Genomic DNA, 25,648 nt, shown 5'->3' on the forward strand with positions numbered 1-25,648 from the left:
GCTTGACAGCCAAGAGATGGCTGCTATTGGGTTTCTGGTTTTTTTGGTTTTGCTGCTGCTGTGTTTGTTTGTTTGCCTTGTTGTACATACATATATACACACACACATACATACATATATATATATATATATATATATATATATATATATATATATATATATATATATATACTAGTAAAGAGCTGTTATTCCTTTTCCCATATCTTTGCCTGAAAGCCCCTTAATTTTGAAGTTATGATAATTTGAAGGGAAGGGGGTCAGATTTTCTATTCAATAGAGGTTCCCACCTTCCTTAGCAGACACCCATCTTTCAAATCAAGACACCTGCAGAGCCACTTAAACACTCACAAGTCTATGGGGCCTGATGGGATTCACCTGAGGGTACTGAGGGGACACCCCGCCCCCCCCCCCCCCCCCCCCCCCCCCCCCCGGTGGAAGACTGTTGCATTGTTCGCAGGGGTCTTAGGATGAGGGAAGAGACGAGAAAGTTGACTCCATGTTTCCGAAGGCTTGGTTTATTATTTTATCATGTATAATATATTAAAACTATACTAAAAGAATAGAGGAAAGGATTTCATCAGAAGGCTAAGATAAGAATAGAAAAGGAGTGAATTACAAAGGCTTGTGTCTGACCTAGACAGTCTGGACACGTGGACTGTGATTGGCCATTAATTAGAAACAACCAGATGAGACCAATCACAGATTCCCCCTGTTGCATTCCACAGCAGCAGATAAGAATTGTTTACATTTGTTCTTGAGGCCTCTCAGCTTCTCAGGAGGGAAAAATCCTAAGGAAAGGATTTTTCATAGAACAAGTTGGTGACAGAAGACCTCCCCTCCCCCCAGTGGAAGACCTTGCTAAGCTGTCCTCCATCATTTATGATCAGTCCTGGTTAACCTGGGAGGTACCAGATGACTTGAGACCAATGTCATGCCCATATACAATAAGGGTCAGAAGGAGGATCTGGGGAACTACAGACATGTCAGCCTGACCTCTGTGCCTGGAAAGGTTATAGAACAGATTATCTTCAGTGTGATCACACAGCACCTACAGGACAACCAGCGGATCAGGCCCAGCCAGCATGCGTTCCTGAAAGGCAGGTCCTGCCTGACCAAAATGATCCCCTTTTCTGACCATGTGACCTGCCTAGTGGATGAGGGAAAATCTGTGGATATTTTCTACCTGGACTTCAGCAAAGCCTTTGATACTGTCTCCCACAGCATTCTCCTGGAGAAGCTGCAGCCCATGGCTTGGACAGGTGCACTCTTTGATGGGTAAAAAACTGGCTGGATGATTGCACCCAGAGAGTGGTGGTGAATGGAGTTATATCCAGTTGGTGACCAGTCAATAGTGGGGTTCCCCAGGACTGAGTATTGGAGCCAGATGTGTTTCATTTCTTTATCAATGATTTAGATAAGGGGATCCAGTGCACCCTCACCAAGTTCACAGATAACACCAAGTTGGGTGGGAGTGTTTATCTGCTTGAGGGTAGGAAGGCGTTACAGATGGATCTGGATATGCTGTATCGATGGGCCGAGGCCAACTGCATGAGGTTCAATAAGGCAAAGTGCCAAATCCTGCCCTTGGGTCACAACAAACCTATGCAGTGCTACAGGCTGAGGGAAGATTGGCTGGAAAGCTGCCTAGCAGAAAAGGACCTGGGGATTTTGGTTGACAGCCAGCTCAATATGAGCCAGTGTGTGCCCAGGTGGCCAAGAAGGCCAATGGCATCTTGGCCTGTATCAAGAATAGTGTAGGCAGCAGGACGAGGGAAGTGATTGTCCCCCTGTACTTGCATTGGTGACGCAGCACCTCAAATATTGTGTTCAGTTTTGGGCCTTGAACTTCAAAAAGGACATTGAGGTGCTGGAGCATGTCCAGAGAAGAGCAACATGGCTGGTGTATGGTCTAGAAAAGATGTCTTATAAGGAATGGCTGAGGGAGCTAGGTTTGTTTAGTATTGAGAAGAAAAGGCTCACAGGGGACCTCATCACTCTCTATAACTATCTGAAAGGAGATTGTAGTGAGGTGGGGCCAGTCTCATCTACCATGTCTGCAGTGAGAAGACAAGACAAATGGCCTTAAATTGTAACGGGAGATTCAGATTAGATATTAAAAAAAAAAATTCACTATTATGGTGGTCAGGCATTGGAATAAGTTGCCCTTGGAAGTGGTAAAGTCACTATCCCTGGAGGTGCTCAAGAGGAATCTGGATCTGGTGCTGGGTGATAGAGTCTAGTTGTTTAGGGGTTACAGTGGCAGTACTGGGTGGACAGTTTGTCTTGATGATCTTGATGGTCTCTTCCAACCTTGATGATTCTATGATTCTGTCTGGCCTTGCAGATGCATAGAAGTTTTGGCTCTCACTGGCTTCTTGATGAAGACTTTAAGAATGAGTGTCTAAATTTAGGACTTCATATTTAGACTTTGGTGAATACTGCCAAGTTGAATAATTTTTTAAAAACTAGGCTGCTTATGTGACAAAAATTATATTTATCAAAATGATTTTATGTACCTCTTGTGCATGCTGGCCTTCAGGCAAAAGAACTGTATCAAGCAATTCCTTTCCTCCTACCTCCTCTATTTTAGGTAAATAGAGAAGTGGACCTTTGCATAAGTTTAGAGAGATGTGTCCAATGTGCCTGTGGCAGGAGAGCACTGGCGAAAGAAAATGTGATTTCTCATTTACAACCCAAATACTATAATCATTTACGTCAAATGAGAAATAAGCTGACTTCAAAATCATGAACTTTTTGTTAGTGTCAAAAGCCAAACAAGAAAAAGAATTTTTCCCTCACATATCTTCTTTCCCTGGCATGTATATATGTCCATACATCGTCCATTGGTATAATTCTCTTGGAAAATAATAGGCTTATATTAAATCTCTAATCAAAAGTACAAATGCCCGTTTACTACTGAAGCATTCTGATAGGATTTTTCTACTGAAAATCTTCACTGACTCCAAGGAGGAAAAGAATCAAGTCAATGCTTAAATAGTCCCTTTGCTTTTAAAATGCTTCTCTATTAATGTAAACTGTTTGAGGTTTTCCCCCCTTTTTGCAGGTTTTATAAAAATTTCAAAACTTTTTTCTTTGTCTATGGAGACAAAAATAAAACTAAGTTTCCTACGAAAATGTTTGAACTCTGATGCAGTTCGCATTTATTTCATTAAGTTATTGTTAAATGGTTCATTCTGTTATCCCCCCATGTTTTCCCCAAGTTGGTTTTTCCCTAAGTTGTACCCTCCCTTAAAGCTGTCCCTCAAGCCACTCCTGCCCTGGCCCAATCCCTGATTGAAACACCCACTTAGAAATCCCCTAATCCACAATGCCCCATTGGCCCCTGTGACCTTTCCCTCTCCTTCCCCAATCCTGATTGGTCCCACAGTGTTGATGTAATCCCCTTACTCCTCCCCTGAGGATTCCCTATTGGTTAGCTGTTTGTATCCACCCCCTGACTTGTATCTGAACAAAACCCCTTGCATACGAGGGTGAGGGGCTCTTTTTGTCCTGCTCCCTCCACCTGGAATAAACTTTCCCAGTGGAACCTCAAGACAAAGAGCCTCCTCTGCCTGGTCCCTGCCGTGGCTGTAACAGCATGCACTGCAGAGCTTGCAGCTCTTTAGGTTCAGCTGTGGGCAAACCCCAGTCCCCAGCTGTTCCCCACTCCTGTCATGGCTACCGGAGTATACAGAGCTAGCCCGGGTTCCGGTAGGCTTCGGCAGAACTCAATTTAGTAGCTGAGCATGGAGACATTCCTGATGGGATATTAGTTTAGAAGTGGTTTGCAAGTAGCAACATCAATTAGATACAAGTGTTAACAAGCTCAAAAGGCACAAAAAGTATTTTTGCAAACATAATTATGCATACATATGGGCAGAATTATGTCAATATTAAATCAGCGGGAAATTGTGATTATACTATATTTTCCATCTTCAGATCTCTGTTCAAATCACATCAGCAATACTTTCAGTCCAGTATACCCATTTTGCATTTTAGTCTCCTGTATGTGGCACCTTTGGGATCATAAATCATGCAGAGACACTTCTGCTAAGGTTCTTGCACTCAGGAGAATTTTTTAAAATGGACTCTAATTTAGAAACATTGTAAACAATATTGGCTTTCTTGGCAAGTAATATCTTATTTAGAAACCACATTGTAGTACACATAAGGGAATCAGAACATTTTGCCTTTGAACATGACTGGAAACATGTAGCTGAGACATTTTTTCACACCACTTTCAATTCTATTTTCTTCTTTCTGCCCCTGTTTCCTGAGTGGTTTTGATCTCTGCTATATCTGCATGAATGCTATATCTTCATGAATGCTTATGTAACACTTAAAAGTTGTGCATCACTTAAAAAAAAAAAAAGTTTTTTAGTAACAGCACTTTCATGATGCTTCTATTTCACTAAAAAAATGCAACCACTTTAGACTTCATTCTTCCCTGTATCTTTAATGTCCTAAAAAATCAAGAAGAGACCAAATAACTAAGTGTTAATTATCGCTACAAATCAAACACTAGTCCTGGGAATTTGGTCACAATCTGTTGTGGGTAGCAAGATCCTTAAACTCTTTCCTTTTTTCTTTTTCTGTCGCACTCAATCATCGTTCTGGTATAATTTTTAAAAATTAGTTTTCTTTAAGAAAATAGATATATATGGAGCAAGTGACAACGTGAATATTAGACATAACACAAGAGAAGTAACGATGACATGATGTCCTTTTGATATGTCTATTCAGTATTTACTGTCAACTTCAACTACCATTTATATAATATTAATATTTTAAACCAAACTCATTACCACATCAAAGTACTTGGGTAAATATGTTACAACCAGCTCCACCCACCTGTAGGAATGTGCCCCCTGTTGACAGAGTGAAAAAATTATCCTTTGTCTCCTTAAAAAGGAAAAAAGCCCAGAAGTTTCTCTCCTCAATTAGGTAAAAAGATGCCTCATAGGACCTTGGGGACTTCACCTCAAACTTAAGGATAGCAAATTGGACAGAAGCCAAAAAGTCCTGCCTAAGCAATTTACTAAAAAAAGAAGAGAACAAAGGAACAAATTGCTTTTGTGAGGTGTTTTACCAGGAGCAAGAACCTCTTGCCCTGGCTTGGTTTTTCTCTGTAAAGAGCTTTGTTATCTTGCCTTTTATTAAAACTTTTCTGTTTCCAACACTGCCACAGAAGCCATTCTGCTGATTTTATGCCATGTGAGGTGGCTGAGCTATCTCGGGTGTGCAATAAATCTCCAAAAACTTATAAGACCTGGTTCAAGGAGACCCTTATATCATCCTTGTATGTTCCTTTAAATGCTAGCTAGTTGTCTGTGCAATGAAAGAGCAAGAAATCAGGAAATAATGGAATATGAAGTTGATCTGATAGCTCTGTTTTGGCACACTGCTCCTTCATAGGAGCTCTGTCATTCTTCCTTCTACCGTACCCAGCAGGGTATCTTGAGTATTGCCTCCATAGTCAGAATAGACATTTTAAAAATATGTGATAATTCTCCAATTTTATATTAGCTTCATGTAAGGTATTTTGGTATAAAAATAAGATAAATTGAAGACGAAAAGGAATCTGCCCTGAAACAAGGTAATAGTTCTGTGAACTACTGAAGCGTGAGCTTTTAAAGGTCATGATTGTACTGTCATACTAAGGTAGATACCCAGAAAAAAGCTGAAGTTATAAATGCTGAGGATTCTGATGTATACCTAAAGTGATCTTATCTTCTGGCATCTCTTTTCCTCTTCTTTTCTTGTCCAGAGCTGAATTTTTGTGATAGGCCAAAAAATGAACGGATATACGTAGTCTTTTAGGCAGTCATTAGCACCAAGTATTACATCCCCTTCTACATATCTCTCTCTCTATATGCTCTGCTAGAGTTTCCTTATTTGTTTGTTATCACTGAACTAGCAACTTTGAATAAGAAAAGCAATATAACAACCAGATAATTTTGTCTTTTTTCTATCTTCTTGCAACATGTGTCTTGCAATTCTTTTATTATGTGTACTCTGTGCTTGACCCACAAGGAAAATTGACTTTGGTACAGTTTCTAACCACAAAAGCTGACTTTTTAGCTTTAGCTATAAGACCAATGTTTAATTTTAGAAGCTCTCTGTTCAATAATTTGTGTTGGCCAAAAATATAACTCTCACATTAGAATATGATATAGTTGTCTAGAAATTGTGCATTTACTATGCATCACTGAGCCATTTTGACATTAGATTATCTTCATGTATTGATTATTAGATTTAAGTTACATTGTGTGGGGTTTTTTATTTTCTGGCTAGTTCCATTGTTCCCATTCCCATTATTAGCCAACTCCTCCTGGCCAAGCCGAGCAGGGGACTTCAGTGGGCTTCAAAGTCCATAACATTGCTTTTTTGCTTGTTTGTTTGTTTTGTCTGTACTGAATGGACATCCAGACTCATAAAATGTAATAGACGTGTGTCTCAGGTTGAGACACATTAGGAGGAAACGTCCTGAGATGAATTTGTCCTCTAATGGAAGGCAGGTTTCAGAAGCCCCTCCTCCACAGGTTTGAAAGGACTTCCTTGGAGGGAAGTGAAAAAAACCTGTTTATTTAACAAGCAGGGTGCATGTAGGCACAAGGAAAAAAAAAAAGTTAGATAATAAACCTTCTCGTTTTGGAGAAAGATAGTGGATTTTTTAGAGTCCCGCTCGGAGCTGGGCTGCGGCACGGGCTCCTAGTGTTGGTCTGGTTTTTCGATCTGGAGCAAAGGTGAAGAGTTCCAGAAGAAGCCATGGTCCCAGGGAAACAAGGGAGTTATCTGTGTTTTGAACACAGACCACCAAAAGAATTCCACTGGCTTCCCCCCCACCCCCCCAACCTAGCTTTAAAGGTACAGGACTCATGTCTGGGCATAACGGAGATGATAGGGAACACAGTATCATACAGTCACCCCAGGACAATGTGATAGCTCATAGGATAGATAAACACAATAATATGTAGGAAGCACATTGTGAAAAATGCGTATTTTATGATTGGCTTTTTGCAAATATTAAAATGAATATTATATGTGTTATGTTAGAAAGTTATGCTGTATTAATTTTCTAAAGTAGTGTGTTAAATATAGTTTTAGGTTATAACATAATGTTAAAATAGAAACTATGCTAGGTAAGATACTTTTTTTAAAGAGAGGAATGAGGTACTCATACTGAGATAGCAGCCACCGGACACCTAAATCTTTCAGAGAAAAATAATTTATTGCTCTCTTATCAGATGAAACTACCTTCTTCCTGCCTTGCTCAAGCCCTGAAGATGCCGTCAGGATTCAGAGGAAGAAGGTGACACTGACCAGCGAGAATCCTCTGTTTGAATCGAAGTTATGCATCATGTATGAGATGTATGAGTATGCAACAGGCTATTGCATTTAAGGGCTAATCCTCTGTTAACGTGTGTCCTATTTTTGGCTTCTTTTGCCCAGAAAAAGGTACCTGTACTGTCCGTAACTCTTTTTTTTTATTGTCTTGTATTGTCCTAATCCTAATTGTCCAAATTTTTATTACTCTAATTATATTACTATTTTTATAACCATTTTATTACTATTAAACTTTAAAAATTTTAAAAACAAGTGATTGGCATTTTTCACACGTTAAAAAATCATCTATACAAGATAGCACTAAGGAGTGTGAGCAAAGGCTGAACTTTATTAAAATAGTTAACAGTAGATACTCCAAATATCTTTTAAAGGAAACTCATTGATCATGAGCAGTGTCTCAAAGAGGGAAGGAATTTATCTAATTTGCAACTTATTGACTAGTTCTAGAAAGTTGTTAGCCAAACAGAACTTGTGAAAAATGCATATTCTATGATTGGCTTTTCGCAAATTTTAAAATGAATACTATATGTGTTAGGTTGGAAAGTTATGTTGCATTAATCCTTTTTTGTAGTGCTGTACTAATCTTTTTAAGCAGTGCGTTGAATATAGTTTTAGGCTACAAAAACTATGTGATGTAAGAAATATTTTCTATCTAGTTCAAGGAGAGATAACAGCAACAAGACACCAAAAAGTCAAGAGAAGAATTATTGCCTCCTTATTGGGAAGAACCAGACTTTGAGGGACCAAGATGATTGATTTACAAGATGAGGGAGTGTCCTAGGGTGACGTTAGGATGCTAGTATCCCCATCTGTGAGTGTTATTTATGCTGGATATTATGTTCTGTGCCTTCAAGGCTGGCTCTGAAGAGGAAAAGTTCTGTTTTGGCTTCTCATCAGCCACTCCCTCACAGCCGGCAGGACATACAGACATACATAGGGCTGGTTTTGCTTTTTACCCTGCTTTTTCACTCTGCTCTTGCTTCTGCTTTGCTTCTGCTTTGCTTCTGCTTTGCTTCTGCTTGCTCTTGCTTTTTTCCTCTTCTCATTAGTTAATTTAGCTAAACAGTCCAAATTCCTTCCTGGACTGTTTCCCCTTTCCTGTTTGGACCTACCCAAACCTGCTGCGGACTGGGACCTGGGAACACTGAGAATTTGCACCCCATGGCTGCAGCAGCTGCCCCAGCGCCGGAGGGACTGATAACAGAGCGACCACCCCAGGAGAGACTTTCTGAATTTGTCATCTTTTTCAGAGCGGTGAAAGAGTTGTGTCATCCGGTATTGTTCATTTTGTGTGCTGGGGGGGTGCTGTGCCTGTTAAATAAACAGGTTCTTTCCACTTCTCCCTGAGGAATTCTTCCTGAACCGGTTAGGGGGAGGGGCTGTGTGGGTTTGCTTTCTGGAGGGGCCCCCTTTTTGGGGATTCTCTCCCAATATTGCCCTAAACAAGGACAGGGAGGGAGTTGACAATCACCCGAAAACATCCTTTTTTTTCAAAGAATATTTGCATCATGTATGAGATATATGAATATGCAACAGGCTATTACTTTTAAGGGTCAATCCTTTGTTAGCGGACATGCTTTTTTGAGGAGAGCATCCAGACGTCCATAATTCTTTGCTTTTTTTTATTGTCCTAACTCTGATTCTCCAAATTCTTATTGCTCTAATTTTCATTACTATTCTTTTAACTATTTTATTACTAATAAACTTTTAATATTTTAAAACAAGTGATGGGTGTTTTTCACAGAACTCAAATTAGGCAGGAAAGTGTTGCCTATATATATTGTCAAATGGATTTAAGAAGTTACAAGTAGCTGGTGACCATCTTGCTATAAAGATTATTTCCATATACTGTTTGCTCTATTTTGATACAATTCAAGCCTTTGTGTCATTTTCTTTACAACTGCTAACTGTGGAGCTGCTGCCACATTAGTTCTAAATTGCTCAGGGCTCACTGTATTTTTAAGTTTCTTAAGTTCGTGTATCGTTTTGGTAATATGCAAAATTCCCATCTTAAGTCTTTCAAGATTATCAGTTGCAAATATAGGAATGCTTTTAAGAGCAAGAGAAAATGAAATTAGAACAGATTATAATTTGACTGGTAGAAAATTCAAAGTAATTACCCTTTACAATAAATCTTTGTGGTTGTTTTCACAAATTTCTTTTGGTATCTAAGTAGAGTACTGAAAAGTCAAGTATACTTTGATCCAAATCTTACGTGTTTGCCTGTGAGGGACTGAGAAAACAACACAAAATTACAGAGATACAGTGTTTTGTGGAGAAAATCAAAAACTCCACAACTTTGTAAAAGCAGTAAAGCCAGTATGTTTATTGCAGCGCTGGAGCATGGGATTACTCACCTTAAAAGGCATGCGTGCCTCTGGGATCTTCAGGTCCCCTTTTTATCTTTCTCCCCAAATACATATGCATACAATTTCACAATAGGTTCATACATATTCATTTTACAGACTTTAGCACTAGTTCTTTTGTTATCAGAAAGAATTCTTAGGCCAAGTTGACCTGTCTCCCCCCACCCTTATCTCTGTCTTTCACTGAAGCAGTTTCTCTGAGCTCAGACTAAACAGCTAAGATTCCAAGGCTTAACTAAAAGATGTACATTTAACTTATATCAAAATGGATTTCTATTCTGGAACCTGGAAAATTTCTACTCTGTCTCATTCCCCCCTTTCCTAGAAAATAAGTAAATTTTTTTACTTAATGCAGACTCCTACGACAATAGGTGTCTCCCAGTGCTTTGCCGTGTACATTTGATAGGGATGTTAACATAGCTACTCATTGTAGTATTCTCCAATTCTAAATTAGCAAGATCAGTTATAAATATATACAAAACAATTCTGCAAGTGAAAGTATGAACCACTCCCGACTGCAATATACTCATTTTTGCCCATGTAAGATTTAGTCTCAGTTCATTGTCTCTTGATGTCACTCTCCAAGGGGATTTCTTGGGCCTTCTTCACTCGAGAGTGATGGATCTAGGCATTCTGCTCCTTGATCTTGATTGCGGTGAAGGTGGTGAGAAGCACCTGGAACGGTCCCTCCCACTGTGGTTCCAAAGTTTTCTCTGTAAGAGACTTAACATATACATAATCTCCAGGCTGTATGTTATGTACTGGCCCATCTAGCTTCCTGCTCCGAGCTCCAGCCACGTGTTTGCACTATTTTGGAAATGAAATGTGATCCTCTATCCGAGGATATTGTGGCTGTAACTCCAAAGCGTGGTATTATTTCTTGTAATAACACTCTGGTCACCTCTCGAGCTTAGACAGTTCTGGTGAGGAATGCTTCTGGCCACCCTGAAAATGTATCTGTTAATACCAATAAATACCGATACCCCCCTTTCCTTGGGAGTTCTGAAAAGTCAATTTGCCACTGCTGTCCAGGCCCATGGCCTCTCCCAATCTGACTGAGTTTCGGCTTGGGAGCCTTTTTGGGGTTAGTCTGGAGGCAAAGATCACACTGTCAGGTCACCTGAGTAATAGTGGCATATAAATCCTTAGCAACTATTCTTTCAATCAAGTAGGTGTATAGCGCATCTATTCTCCAGTGTGCTTTCTGGTGCTCTTCCCTTACTAGTGACCACAATAAATGGGAAGAGATTACCAGCTTCTTTTCAGTGGTAGCCCACACTTCTTGGTTATATGTCCCTTTTTGATCTTCAATTAATTTCCTATCTCTCTTATTATATTCTGGCTTACCTTCAAGGGAAATTTCTCCATCTGGAATTAGGGTTACCTCACCTTTTGCTGCTTCTTTTGCCTCTCTATCCGCCAGCTCATTTCCTTCTTCCAATTCTGAGCTCACTCTTTGGTGTGCCTTGATATGCATAATTGCTACCTTTTCAGGCAGCTGAACTGCTTTCAACAGCTGGATTATCTCTTGTGCATGTTTGATGTTCTTTCCCTGTGAGGTCAGAAGTCCTCTCTCTTTCTAGATGGCTCCATGTGCATGCACGACTCCGAATGCACACCTCGAGTCTGTGTAGATGTTTATCTTCTTTCTTTTTGCCATTTCTAAGGCATGGGTCAGGGCAATTATCTCGGCCTTCTGTGCAGAGGTGCCTGTTGGTAAGGGTCCGGATTCTATTACCTCTCTGCAGGTGGTCACTGCATATCCAGCATGTCGCTTTCCATTGGCAACGTAGCTACTCTCGTCAGTGAACCAGGTCCCTGCATCGTCCAAAGGAGTGTCCTTTAAGTCTGGGCGGCTGGAGTAGGTAGCTTCAATGGTCTCCAGGCAATCGTGGTGCACTGCTTCCCCTTAATTTCCACTGAGAAAGGAAGCTGCGTTGACAATATTAGTCACCACTATCTCTACATTATCTTGCTCTGCCATGATGGCCTGGTATTTCAGGAACCTCTGTGGTGAAAGCCAATGGCCACCCTTTACTTCCAGTACTGTGGACACTGTATGGGACACTAGCACAGTCATTTTTTGTCCCAGGGTAAACTTGCATGCCTCCTGAATGTTCAGTACGACTGCTGCTACAGCTCTGAGGCAACCTGGCCATCCTTTGGCTGCTGCATCTAGTTGCTTGGAGAAGTAAGCAACTGCCCTCCGGTATGGACCCAAGTCCTGGGCCAGTATTCCCAAGGCAATTCCTTGTTTTTCATGGGAAAATATAAAGAATGGTTTACTTACATCTGGAAGTCCCAGGGCTGGATCTGACATGAGGGCACTCTTTAGCTGGTGAAAGGCCTGGGTGGCTTCTTTCGTCCACTGGAGATCTCTGTTTCCACTGGCAATAAGAGCATAGAGGGGTTTGACGAGCAGGCCATAATTATAAACCCACAGCCGGCACCACCCTGCCATGCCCAAGAAGGTTCGGAGTTCTTTTATTGTTTGGGGTTTTGGGGTTTGGCATATGGATTCCTTGCGAGCCTGCCCTAGAGTCTGTTGCCTAGCACTCACCTCATACTCTAGGTAGATTACTTTCTGTTTCACTACCTGTGGCTTTTTCTTTGATAGTCTGTATCCTTGGAGTCTTAGGAAATTAAAAAGGCTTACTATCTAGGCCACACGTGCATCCTTCGTCTGAGTGGCTACTAGAGGGTCATCTACGTACTGCAACAGCCTTCTTTCTTCTTGCGGAGCTTCTCATGACTCCAGATCTTTTGCAAGTTGCTCTTAAACAAAGTGGGGGAATTTTGAAGTCTTGAGGCACATGGACGATGTGAGCTGGGTTTTGCACTGCTTTCAGGGCTTTCTCATTTGAATGCAAAAATTTTCTGGCTGGCTTTGTGGATAGGGAGGCAAAAGAAGGCATCTTTCAGGTCTAAAACAATAAACCAGGGTAGCTCAGGTGTTAAACAAGTTAGTGAAGTATATGGATTTGCTACTACAGGGTATAAATTCCTTGTTATCTTATTGACAGTCCTCAATCTAGTACCATTGATTATTGGGCTGATTTTTTCCCTATCTTCTTTTCAGGGAGTACTGCTTAATTCTCACTGGTTGTGTTCCTTTCTTAAGCCTTTTTCCTATGAAGGGGTGCATTCTTCACCCTCCCTGGTACAGCAGAAGCCTATACCTCTGAAAATACTTGTTCTAATATCTCTATATATCATTTGCCTCCAGAGTAACCCCCCTCATTTGAGAATGTTTAGAGAATTGGGCATATACAAAAGCTTCTAAGTACACATGTTACTTTAAAGATTTGCAAAAGTATGCCTTTTCAGACTGGTCAGTTGTTCCCCACACTATAACACAATGGTTCTCCACATGTATTAAAGCTTTATTTAAAACTGAGTATATGTCTCCTGTATCAACTAAAATTTCACCCTTTTCCTTTTTTCTGGTCTCACTGCCTCTAAAAGAGGGGTTAGTTACCTCCTAGTTCCGGACGAACTGCCAGGAGGGGGATGGGTGCGAATGGGTATGCCTTTGGCGTCTGAGTCCTCTTCCCTTTTGGGGAATTCCTCCTTATCCTATTTTACTTTAGGAGGACTCTTTAATAAATTATAAGTACTTATTTTGCGAGCTGTAATCGCTTTGCATTTCAGTATGATAAACTTTCTCTGACTTCATACATTGCTATCTTATGCTGCATGCTGAACAACACGTTTCATTTGCTTTCTCTTTGCTTTGTTTTCTTTTTCAAAGGCTAACACCAGTAGGTCAGAGGGAGCTCTGAACCCACAGTTATTCTGCCATTCTGTGTGAATTCTTAAAATAAAACTACATCAAGATATGGGACTTTATTTCATTTCCTTTCTTATTTTAAAACAGCATTAACTATAATAAGGTATTATAAATCCTTTTCTTTTCTGAGCCGCCCCTACTGGCAGCTTTCTCCCAGTGAGCTCCTCCCAAAGGGGCTAGTTCAGGAACGTCTTTGCTCTGGTTAATTCTCATTTTCTCTTTCTCTTTATACTATCTTGTTTCTACCCAAGCCTCACAGTGTCGTCTTTTCTCAGTTTTTCCCACACACACAGACTTTCAGGTGGCAGGCGTTAGATGTGATCTTCCACACATAAGCTTTAAGATTTCAAGTTCCGAATTGGCTTGATCAGGAACCTTAAATTTACACTTAAGGCACAGAAACTCTGCATTGCACACAAGGTGCCAGCTTCTCAATGCACCAAAAGCTCTCAGGAATTGCTTGCAGGCTATTCCGTTTATCACTTCGGCGTTTATCACTTAAGCTCTACGGCGGGCTGTTTTCAGTTCAGACTTACTATATTACCAACTGAAGTCTCATAAACTCATTCATCTCTTCTATCTAAACTCTGTTTTACAAAATCTGAGTTTTTTCTAGTTCTCTTCTCTCACAATCTAATTCAAGCATTTTTACTGGCACTCACTTTACTGCTTTGCGATAGGCTGTGCTTGTTACAGCAAAACCTTTGATATGCCCACAAACACAGACAACACCGCTCTCTCCCTTATCTCAAATTCACAAGTCAGGGCTGGAATTGCTGTGGGGGGGGCGAATCTTGGAATTCCTTTATTTCTTTTTACCACAGTTAAACATAAATCACCATACCCTAGTTCTTCTGTGTAAAATGCTACATTTGTTGCAAACAAAATCCTAAAATCTCCACAAACACCGCTATACAATTCGAGCATCAAATTACCATAATGTGGGGGGAAGAACCACACAAACTCACCGGGAAAGGGCATATCTCTCAAAGTGCCCACTTTTCTCAACACAACACAGCATACAATACGCTTCAGCATTTACCCACATGAGTTTCCTCTGGTCTTCACACACTCTGGACACAATCAAAATAACAGCACACAGCAAAATTCTAGAGATAAAGTCTAATTACCAGGGCAGAGGAGCTCCCTGAGCTCATACTCACAGTTAAAATGTGCCCGATCTACACAAATCACTACCTTTAAACACAATACACATCTTGACCAACGTTTCTCCACTTGTTCTACTTCACCGCAGGGCACTCCCTGCCCCATAGCCTGCCCCGGCTGGTACCTCAGGCCTCACTCGGCCCCTTCAGTCGCGGGTAGAAACCCCCCGCACTGTAGATATACTCTCTTTGTACACCATGCACTCACACAATTACAAACACACACAATGCATGAACTACACAGCAATACAGTGTCCGGACGCTACACACACGCACGAGTTCACTCGAACCCACCCCCAGGGTTGCTAGCGGCTGCTCTATCGGACAGTGAACTCTCGCCTCCCAGCCACTCTATTTACTGGTCTGCCTGCAGGCACAGGCTGAGCACTCAGACGTCTCTGAGTGACTTATTCAGCCTTCCTATCCCCCAGGGGCACTCTTAATACATACTGAATCCTCCGCACTCCAGCAGGTCCTTGTCTGTCTCCACAGAACGCAAAACGGACAGCGGACAGCGGAGCTCCTCCGGGAAGATCTCGGGGCGCGCCTAGGAGGTCCCTCTATCTCTTCTGCCCTGTGGGGACAGAGACGGAATCTCCTACCTGACTCACCAAAATGTTTTGCGGAGAAAATCAAAAACTCCACAACTTTGTGGAAGTTGCAAACCGGTATGTTTATTGCAGCACTGGATGCATGGGGAGATTACTCCCCTTAAAAGGCACGCGTACCTCTGGGAACTTCAGGTCCCTTTTTATCTCTCTCTCAAAGACATATGCATACAATTTCACAATAGGTTAATACATGTTCATTTTTACAAATTTTGCGTGACATTTGGCACTAGTTCTTCTTTATCAGAAAGAATTCCTTGATCAGGTTGACCTGCTCCCTCAGCAGTCTCTGTCTCTCTCCGTCTCCCTCTGTCTCCTCCCCCTTATCTCTGTCCTACGCTGAAGCAGTTTTTCTGAGCCTAGGCTTTTTGCGAGAACAGGCAGTCAGACTAAATAGCTATGTTTTCAAATTACAGACTTAACTTAAAGCTGTGCATTTCACCTAAATCAAAATGGATTTCTGTTGTATTGCACTAAGTAGTTTATTTAGTTGTTACACTGGTGACGGGTTTTCCACCTCCCTCATCACATGGTTTCCCCCTCACACACCCCCCCTGTTACACACACCTGGTCTGTCCCACAGGTACTTCGTCCCTCCCCAATGGCATCCCATTGGCTCCAGTTCTCTCTCCCCCGCCCCTCACCCCCTAGGGTATAAAACCTCCTGTGTGAGAGTTCCAATCCCTCTTTTGTACCTAGGTGACCCATGACCTGTGTCCTGCCCCAAGCCAATAAACAGGATACTTGCACCCACGTGGAGAAGAGCGCCTCTCGTCTTTTACCTCCGTCTATGCGGGTCCGTGTGGGCTAGAGTCTTAAGCTAGCCGGATTGGACTCATATAAGGCCCAGGAAAAACACGGATCATTGCAGGTGGCGCCCCACATGTTCGTCTCCCACGACGGCCATGAAGGAGCTGGTAATTCCACTAGTGGATTACGTTAGCTTTTGGGACTTTCATCTGCCTCTGATTTCTTCGTCACGTTTTGGTTGGCAAGAAGTCTAGAGGGTGGGATCGAGAACCCGCCGCGCCCACGGCGGATAGATTCCAGACGAGGACTTCTATACAGCTCTCACAGCCAGCCACAGTCCCCAGGCGGGGTGAGTATTCCCCGCGAGTGTTAGTGGGACCCTGGGAGAGCCCCCGGAGGGTGGGGGTGAGCTCCCAGTGAAAGGAAACCCGGTTCCGAGGAGGTTTGCGAATTCTGCGCGGTTTGCGCGGGTGGAGCGGCTCGGCGCTGTCTGTGTGCCGTCTCGGCGGAAGTGGGGTTCCGTCGGTCGGGTTTCCGCGGCTCGCGGCTCTGAAAAGCGGCTGCACCTCTGCGCTCGGCGCAATTCTGCAGTGCGGGCGGGTTTCGCGGTAAACCCAGTGCTACAGGCAGCTTTCGCCGCGGCGGCGGCGCGAGCAGTGGCAGGAGAGCCGCGGCTTGCGTTTTTGCCGTGAGCGGTCGCGCCCGAGCAGCGGCAGACCCCAGCAAGCTGCGGCGAACCAAGACAGGCGGCTCCCACGTGGCGCGGGAGAGCCGGCAGCGGGCGCCCGCCATTTTAAAAGCCGCACGGTTTTTACGCAAGCAGTTCGTCTCTCCCTCGGAGAGGAGGGGGAGGGAGGCTGCCCAGATTCTTTCCCGGATTGGCTGTGGACTCAGTGCTTTCAGTTTTGTTTGTACTAGCTGTATAAAAGGTAGATTGAGTGCTGCAGAAAGCAAAAATGGGTGGTAAGCTTTCTGCTACACAGAGAGGCATTTATACCCAAGTTTTGGACACCCTAAGTAGTGGAAACGTTACAGTCTCCAAAGCAGTTTTGAAACGGTTCATTCGGTGGATTTCTTTACATTTCCCTCAGTTTGCACAGCAGAATGTTCATTCTGTCTCTGCCTGGGACAAAATAGGAAACTTGCTAACAGCAAAAGCAGAACAGGGAGATGGGACAGTGTCTCAGTTTTTTCCGGTGTTCCTGGTGATTCGGAAAGCAGTCCTAAAGAGGGATTCTTAAGGACGGCTAGCACAAGTCTCCCCTTCACGCAGCTCCTCCCACTCCCTCTGCCTCTGAACTGAGAAAGTCATGCGAGGCTATCCGGCAATTTCAGGGTAACTGGCACTGCCACTGCTTCCCTGGCCTCCCACCTCTCTCTCAGTACCCTGGCAGTTGTGCACAGGCTGATAGAGCACCTTCCCTGTACCCCTCTAACCCAACTTCTGTTACCCCGAATTCGCATTCTCACCCCCCCACTTCCCAAAGTGGCTGCGACCACATGGTTGGCGTTCAGGATACTGCCGACCGCATGGCCGGAGCCCAAAATGGCGGCATCCGTGTGTTTCAGCCCTCCACTTACCCTTCTTCTCCCCACAATCCCTTTCGCCCACCTGTCCCCAACCCCTTCCAGTCGCACAATCCTTTCCTTCCCTCGGACGCTCCTCCCCCTCCCTTTGTCTCCCTGCCCCCCATTACGTCAACTCATGACCCCGCCCCTGGTTCCCACGGTTGGCCCGCCTCCCTGCCTGTTTCCCAGGCCCCCTTTCCTGGGTCCCAAGAGGGTGGGGCCAAGGGCTGAGGGGGTGGGGCCGAAGGCTGGGGGGGTGGGCCCTTGCCTGCTTCCCGCGGGGGTGGGGCAGGGGGAGGGGATGTCCCCCCTCCTAGTTACCAAGGCACCGGGGTGGGGGGGGCAGAGGCAGGGGGTGTACTCTCTCCCATTCCCCATGGGGGTGGGGTGAAGGGTGTTTCCGTGCCTGCTTACCAAGACAGTAGGACAGAGGGAGGGGGTGGTCCCCTTCCCAGTTCTCATGGGAGTGGGGCTTGGGGACAGGGTGGTCTCCCTGCTGGGTCCTACGGGGGTGGGGCTGAAAAGGGAAACCTTGGAGTCAAAAACCGGGAGGAAGAAGTAATCCCCTTGGTAGCCCCTTTTCAATACACAGGTGGTAGGGCTGGTCCTAGAACCTATCAGCCCTTCTCATATCATACAAAGCGCGAGTTATACAGAAGTCAATTAGAATTTGGGAGAAGTAGTGAAATTTTTAGAAGCATGATGAGAGCTACATTAACATCCCTTGAATTTGTTCCTACTGATATAGTGGATCTTTTCTGGTGCCTGCTTACCCAGTCAGAGTTTGATCTATGGGAAAGCTCCTGGAAGAGATCTCTCAGAGATCTCGTGGAGGAACTCAAACAAACCCCTCAGGGTGCCAAAGATTTAGAAAAGAATAACATTACTTATGAACATTTATGCGGCGAGGAGGAGTGGGATAAGCCTGAAGACCAAGCTCGGGTGTTGTCCAAATTCATTCTAGATAAGGTTTCAAAGGTTGCATACAAGGCTTTTAACCACCTACCATCTGTTGAACCTAGTGGTAGTTTTCTTGACATTAAACAATCTCCTTCAGAAAGTTTCTTGCAGTTTGTCGACCGACTCCGTGCACAGGTTGAGAGACAAGTACGGGACCCCAAGACACAAATGGAAATAGTGAAAGAGATGGCACAGAGAAATGCCAATGAAGTCTGCACCAGGGTGCTCCTGGGACTGCCTCTCAACCCCCCGCCTACACTGGCAGAGATGATCGAAGCCTTTGCTAGGAAGGCGGAACTGTTTGCTGCACGGGAGGCATGGTCAAGGCCAACAAACCCAGAGACGGTGGCAGCTGTATCTCCAGGAGTCAGGAGGCGACAGATGTCACCAGAACAACTTCAACATGTCATTTGCTTCATATGCAAAAAACCAGGACACTTTGCCCAGGACTGCCCTCAAAGCCAGCAACAAAAGACACCCTTCACACCAAAAAACTCCGAAGCCAGTGCGAACCCGCCTAGCGCCACGACATAAATGCAGCGGGCTTCCCTGAAGGGAAAACCTCCCTCAAAACAGAAAGGGGGGAGGAAGGGAAGTGGGATGCGGGAAAACAACATTGCCATTTACACGATAAAATCTGGTGGTCTCACAAGGGCTTCAAGCTCGTGACCACCAAAGCTTTTGCTTTCAGGTCTACCCAGTGGATGGTCATTGGAGTGGGCCTACCTGAGGACTCGCAGAACTTGACAAAAGATTGCACAAAATTGGACAGTGAGTACTTTGTTATTGGGGACACTGCACACACACCCATGGAGATTGAGGTGGCTCCCATGACCATCAAACGGGGCATACCTAACTTCATTCTCCTGGCGTGTTGTCCACAGCCACCCTTCTATTTGGCCAAGGGGCAAATCATCGCCCAGGCCATTCCTGTCCCAGCAGACGTTTCGGTAGATGACAAGGCACCTGGTGTATACTGGGCAGAAGTGGTTGGCGAGGACAAACCCATCATGGGATGCAACCTGATGCATGGAACAGAACATCTCCATGTGGAAGGGTTGCTTGACACAGGGGCAGATGTGATAATCATACCCGAAAGGTTGTGGCCATCACATTGGGATTTGCAGCCCGTGGCTGGCCAAATCCAAGGTGTAGGAGGAGTCACATTGGCAAAGATATCAAAAAGCATCATGCAAATTGAGGGACCAGACGGAAAATTGGCCAGTGTCCGTCCATTTGTTACTAATTACAAAGCTCCCTTGTGGGGTAAACACACCATGTCCCAGTGGGGAGTCAAACTGGTCATTCCTAAGACACCCCAGGATTTTTAAAAGCGGCCACTGTGGAGCGCCTCGCCCACAGGTTAACATGGCTGAATGATGATCCAGTCTGGGTAAAACAGTGGCCACTAAGTAATGAAAAGATAAAGGCGCTCAAGGAGCTAGTGGAAGAACAATTAGCTAAAGGACACATTGCATAGACATCTAGCTGCTGGAATTCCCCAGTCTTTGTAATAAAAAAGCCAGGGAAGGATAAGTGGCAGCTCCTCCAAGAGTTAAGAGAAATAAACAAAAGAATTGTGGACATAGGGTCTCTCCAACCAGGGATGCCCTCCCCAGCAATGCTTCCCCAAAATTGGCAATTGGCTGTCCTAGACATCAAGGACTGTTTCTTCCATATTCCTCTACACCTGGAAGATGCTCCAAGGTTTGCCTTTTCGGTTCCTACCACCAATCGAAAAGCCCCAATGAAGCGCTACCACTGGAAAGTATTGCCACAGGGAATGAAATGCAGTCCATCCATCTGCCAGTGGTACGTGGCTTCATTGCTGTCCCCAGTGCGCGCCCAGAAAAAAGAGACAATCATCCTACACTACATGGATGATGCGCTTGTGTGTGCCCCTGCCGCGCTGCTGCGTCGAATGCACTTCACTCTCCCTCGAGCGGGGGGGGAAGGCGGCTGGGGCTAGCTCGGAGCACAGCAGCAGCCAGCAGCGGGGGGCACTACCCGGATCTGTCAGGGACGTCCGGGCTGTGCCTTCGGCAGAAGCAGCAACAGTATTGCAAGGAGCGGCAAAGCAGAGAAGCCAGAGAGAAAAGAGGGTCTTAACACGCCTGGTGTAGTCCAGTGCTTTTAATGTATCATTGCTTCCACGGAATCCGGCGGGAAAAGACAAGGACAAAAGGGGAGCAGCAGTATATAAATGGGTGTACAAGAACCAATCGGGAGAAACTGAGGAGGGGAATTCAACATGACTGACACCGGTGGCAACAAGTGATACACGAACAAAGGAGGGGCTCGGGGCACCTGCCCAATCACCCCCTGTGGAAGGGAGAAGTTTCTGGAAGGATGGGGGGGTTTCGGGAGATGAACAGGGCTCTGGAGGAGGGGAAAATGTAACAAAAAGGGGCAGTTGCCAGGGGAACGGGGGTGGAGACAAGGGCTTGGCAACGAGCCTGTGGGAGAGTTAGGGATTGCGGCCGGAAGATCTCGGGCTGTTACGCGTAGACAGGAAGACCCCTCCTCACCTTCAGTCTGACCTTGGCTGCACCCAGGACAAGGGCAGAGGAAGTGACACAAACTACCTAGGCCATAAATACCCCTGAAACCTTTGAATAAACGCCATTTGCTATCCACCACATTGGTGTCCGCAGCACATGGACTGAGTGACTCTGTATTTGGGTCACCGTGCCGTATCCGAGAACCAGGTCGCCTCGTAGCCAGCGGCTACATATTGGTGCCGAAACCCGAGATCCAGCACCCAGGGTGCGGGAGTCACCTGGACAGGGGCCGGCGGCTGCACAGCGGGTCTAGTGCGGCGGGGAGGATGCTCCCGGACCAGCGAGAGACATGGAACCATTCGCGAAGGTCGTAAGTTTGGCTCATGAGCAAAAGAGGATTGAATGTGAGCTCAGGAATTTTAATCTTGCTATTGCGAGACTCTTAGAGCTCCGGACGATTGAACGTCCCGTGGATATATTGTATTCGGAGGTGTGGGAAAGATGCACTGCCGCTTTAAAAACCTCAGGCAGCGATAAAGCCCTCAAAGCGTGGGGGAAAGTAGAGAAGGCCCTACGCAGGGCATTAGAAGAACAGGAGACGTGGGAAGCTGCGAGCAAATGTTTATTGCCTACGCCGCAGCTGAGGATGGGCGCGGCGACACAGACCGCGGAGGACTTAGAACAAACCGGCAGCGAAAAGCCGCGAACGCCGGACCCCTCCGAGCAGATCGGCTTACCATCGGTGGGGGGGGAGAACGCGCGGTCATTTTGGCAGGAACTCACGGAGGAGGCGAGGGTGGCGGCGAAACCGCCGAGCCCCGAAGGGGAGGACAGGAATGCACCCCCTCCATATGTGTTTGAAAATGGCGGGGAGGCGTGTGTTCAGGGCAGAAAGGAACCCGCGCCGGGCGGAAATGGAGTCAGCCCGCTTAACAACGCATGTGCGGGTGAGCGGGGGGACGGGGCGGCCGCCGCGCAGGAGCGTATGACCAATCAGAGCGCTCAGCTCACATTCGGTCCTTATAGGGCAAGGACCTCCCCCAGCAGGAGGCGGGGGCACCCCAGGGGAAGGGAATGGTCCGAACCCCGCAAGAAGGGGCCGGACGCGTTCCATCCCTCCCCGAGCCCGAGCCCGAGCCCGAGCCCGATCCTTCCGCGGAGCCCGCCGGGTCCTAGACCCCCCACGGAACCTTTCCGGGAATTCGCGACTCCCCTGTCCATCCCTTCCCCGCCGGCCGGCGGTGCAGCGCCGGGGGCACGGCGGCGCGCGCGGTCCTTTTGCGGGGAGCTGGCGGAGAGGACCCGGGGCGCCGGGAGGGCGGCTGGCGCGGACGCGCGGGCGGCCCTGCCGCCGCCGCCGCCGCCGTACATGGCAAAACACAGCGCCGGCGATCCAGGAGATGGGCGGGGCGCGCGAGTCCACGGCGGGAAAAGCCCGGAGGCGCGAGTAGTTGCTGACGCGCATGCGCGGGGGAGCGGCAAAGAGCGCAGATTCGATCAGGGGCCGCGCTCAATACTGCCACCATATAAGGGAGAGATCCCTCCCTGCAGGAGGCAGGGCAAGCCCAGGGGGCAGGAGCGGTACCACCCCCGAAGGGAGGAGCGGGGTTGGAGCCGAAAGAAACGGCACGGAGTGCCGGAAATTTATCGGCAGTCCACTTCCGACTCTGAGTCAAGCAACAGCTGCTCAGACAGCCCGGAAGAGCTGGCCGAGTCCGGATGGGACTCGGAAGCTGAAAGAGCAGAACTAACGCTGTTTCAAACGAAACCGAATAAAGCCTTAAGCAATATCGGGAAACAATCGCAACACAAACTCACCGATTGGGAAAAAATAAGAATAGCTTTCGCGAATTGGGCACCCGCAGCCGCGATACATGCCTTCCTGGTTAAAGTCACCGGAGTACAGGGGTCCAGTATAGCTGACATGATCAGACACGTTGCAAACAAAGAATACCTAGCTCCCATTCAAGCAGCAGTTCACACTGTAATAACGAGTGTGATAGCACGCTTTAAGGGAGACCAGCCTGGGCAGGCAGCAATAAACTGCCCCCAATCAAGACAGTCACCAGCAGCTGCACCACCACGCCAGGGAAAACCTAATGGACCGTGCTGGGCGTGTGGCAGGAAAGGGCATGTAGCTAAGGAATGCAGACCCAAGCATCAGGGAAACGGCAGAGGGAGGAGGCACCCGGGCCGTATCCAGCCTCCTCCCACTGGAAACATGCAACGGCCCAGCTACAGCAACCCTCAATGGGACACAGGGTTCCCGTGCCCACCACTGCCAACCCCTCAAGAAATGTCCAACTTTGCTGCCCAGCCAATGGTCCAACCGAACCCACCTGCGCCTCAGGAATACCACAAACAGCCCCTTGGGGAAGAGGTCCCTGGGTGGCTCTGGCCATGAAAGCATGGGAACGGGACCCGTGGGTGGCCGTTGCCGCGAAGGTGGGCAAGCACCCACTGATCGTGTGGGCAGTGTGTCGTCTCCACAACAGCTCGGACGACTCGGCCATCTGCCTTCCCTTTTGGGTGGACACAGGGTCAGACGTCACCGTCATCCCAGGCATACATTGGCCTCGACCATGGAAGCTAGAAGCAGCCCCCATGGTGGGCGGAGTTGGAGGGCTGTCCCGAGCCCACAAGAGCACCCAACCAGTGGCAATAACCCTCTGCACCGAGAGAGGACCGGGAAGAACCATCACCCTCACTACATATGTGATGTCGGACTGTCCACCCTTACTGGGAAGAGATGCCCTTGCCCTGCTGGATGTTAGGGTGACAAATTTATTTTAGGGGCCACTGTAGCATACCCACCATTGCCCATCAAGCTGACTTGGAAATCAGCAGACCCAGTGTGGGTCGATCAGTGGCCCCTGTCAAAGCCTCGAATAACTGCCCTCCTTGAGTTGGTTAGCCGTGAATTACACAAGAATCACATAGGACCCTCCACAAGTCCATGGAACACTCCAATTTTCGTGATACCTAAGAGGTCTGGTGAAGGCTTCCGTCTCCTACACGACTTGCGGGAGGTGAACAAGCGAATCCAGCCTATGGGACCTGTCCAAACATCGCTACCCATGAACTCGATGATACCGAGAGGGCAACCCTGTGCAGTGCTCAACATCAAAGACTGCTTCTTTTCTATCCCCCTGCATGAAGACGACAAAGAGCGTTTCGCCTTTTCCATCGTCTTCTCAAACAGCCAGCGGCCTAACCTACGCTTCCAATGGAGGATGCTTCCACAGGGAATGCTCAACTCCCCTACCATCTGCCAGATCACCGTGGACCGAGCGCTAGCACCTGTCCGGCAAAGCAATCCGACGGTAACCATCGTGCAGTACATGGACGACATCCTGATCGCAGCACCAACCACGAGACAAGTGGACCAGCTGGTGTCAACCATCTCCGAGACCCTGAAGACGAATGGCTTTGAGGTGGCGAGTGCAAAAATAAAAAAGGGACCACGCGTGACCTTCCTGGGAGTGGGAATCACAAGTTCCTACGTAACCCCTCCCCAGATGAAAATCCACCGGGACATCAAGACGCTGCACGACATGCAACAGCTGGTAGGGTCCTTGCAGTGGCTCCGCAACATCGTCTTGATTCCTCCCGAGGTCATGGACCCTCTAAATGACCTCTTGAAAGGGAAGAACCCATGGGAGCAGAAAACCCTGACACCAGAAGCGACAAGCTCGCTCGACTTCATCGAACGTCAGATGTCAGAGAGCATGCTCACCAGATGGGATTCAAGTGCTCCAGTCGATCTGTATGTCCACTTTACGAAAAAGGGGGGAGTGGGAGCCTTAGCCCAAGGACCCCCTGACAAGGCCCAACCGATACTATGGGTAGTCTTGAGGAAACCGTCACGAGCCTTTTCCCCGGGAGTCGAGTGCCTCAGCAACCTCATCATGAAAGGCAGAAAACTCGCCCTAAGACACCTAGGCATCGAGCCGTCCAAGATAAGCTTGCCTTTCCGCAAACAGCTCTCTGCGCAGTCAACAACAACATCGGAGTACCTAGCGATAGCCCTCACAGGCTTTGGAGGAGAAATTCGCTACGCAGAGAAACCCCCTTGGACTCGGCTGCTCACGGTCATCGATATCGACCTCCCACCCAAGGTGGTCGATCGACCACAGGCAGGACCAACCATCTTCACGGACGCATCATCGCAGACCTCCACCGCGGCAGCAGTGTGGCAGTTAGGAGAACAGTGGCAATGTGTCAAGGCAACTGACCCCACGCTTTCAGTCCAACAGCTTGAAGCAGCAGCTGTGGCACTAGCGTGCGGACTGTTCCCAGAGGAACACCTTAACATTGTGACTGACTCCATATTTGTGGCAAAACTCTGCCTAGCCATGTCCGGACCAGGCGTGTCAGTGTCCCCAGTGGCAACGATGCTGGAGGAAGCACTCTATTCACGGAAAGGAACCATATCAGTCATCCACGTCAACAGCCACGACCCGATCAAAGGGTTCTACCAGATAGGCAATGACAAAGCTGACGCCGCAGCAAAGGGCGTATGGACGCTGAAAGAAGCTCGTCAGTTGCACGAAACCCTTCACATCGGAGCAAAAGCGCTTGCGAAAAAGTG

The 25,648-nt window shown here is 46.8% G+C and overlaps 1 protein-coding gene across 1 annotated transcript in view; it reads left to right on the top strand.

Annotated features, from left to right (window-relative positions):
- The window catches only part of LOC127060951 (5E5 antigen-like), an 808,761-nt gene that overhangs the window by 782,883 nt on the left and 230 nt on the right, over positions 1–25,648 (top strand). The window lies entirely within an intron of this gene.

This window comes from Serinus canaria, chromosome W (genome assembly GCF_022539315.1).
Source record: "Serinus canaria isolate serCan28SL12 chromosome W, serCan2020, whole genome shotgun sequence".
Taxonomy (NCBI): Eukaryota; Metazoa; Chordata; class Aves; order Passeriformes; family Fringillidae; genus Serinus; species Serinus canaria.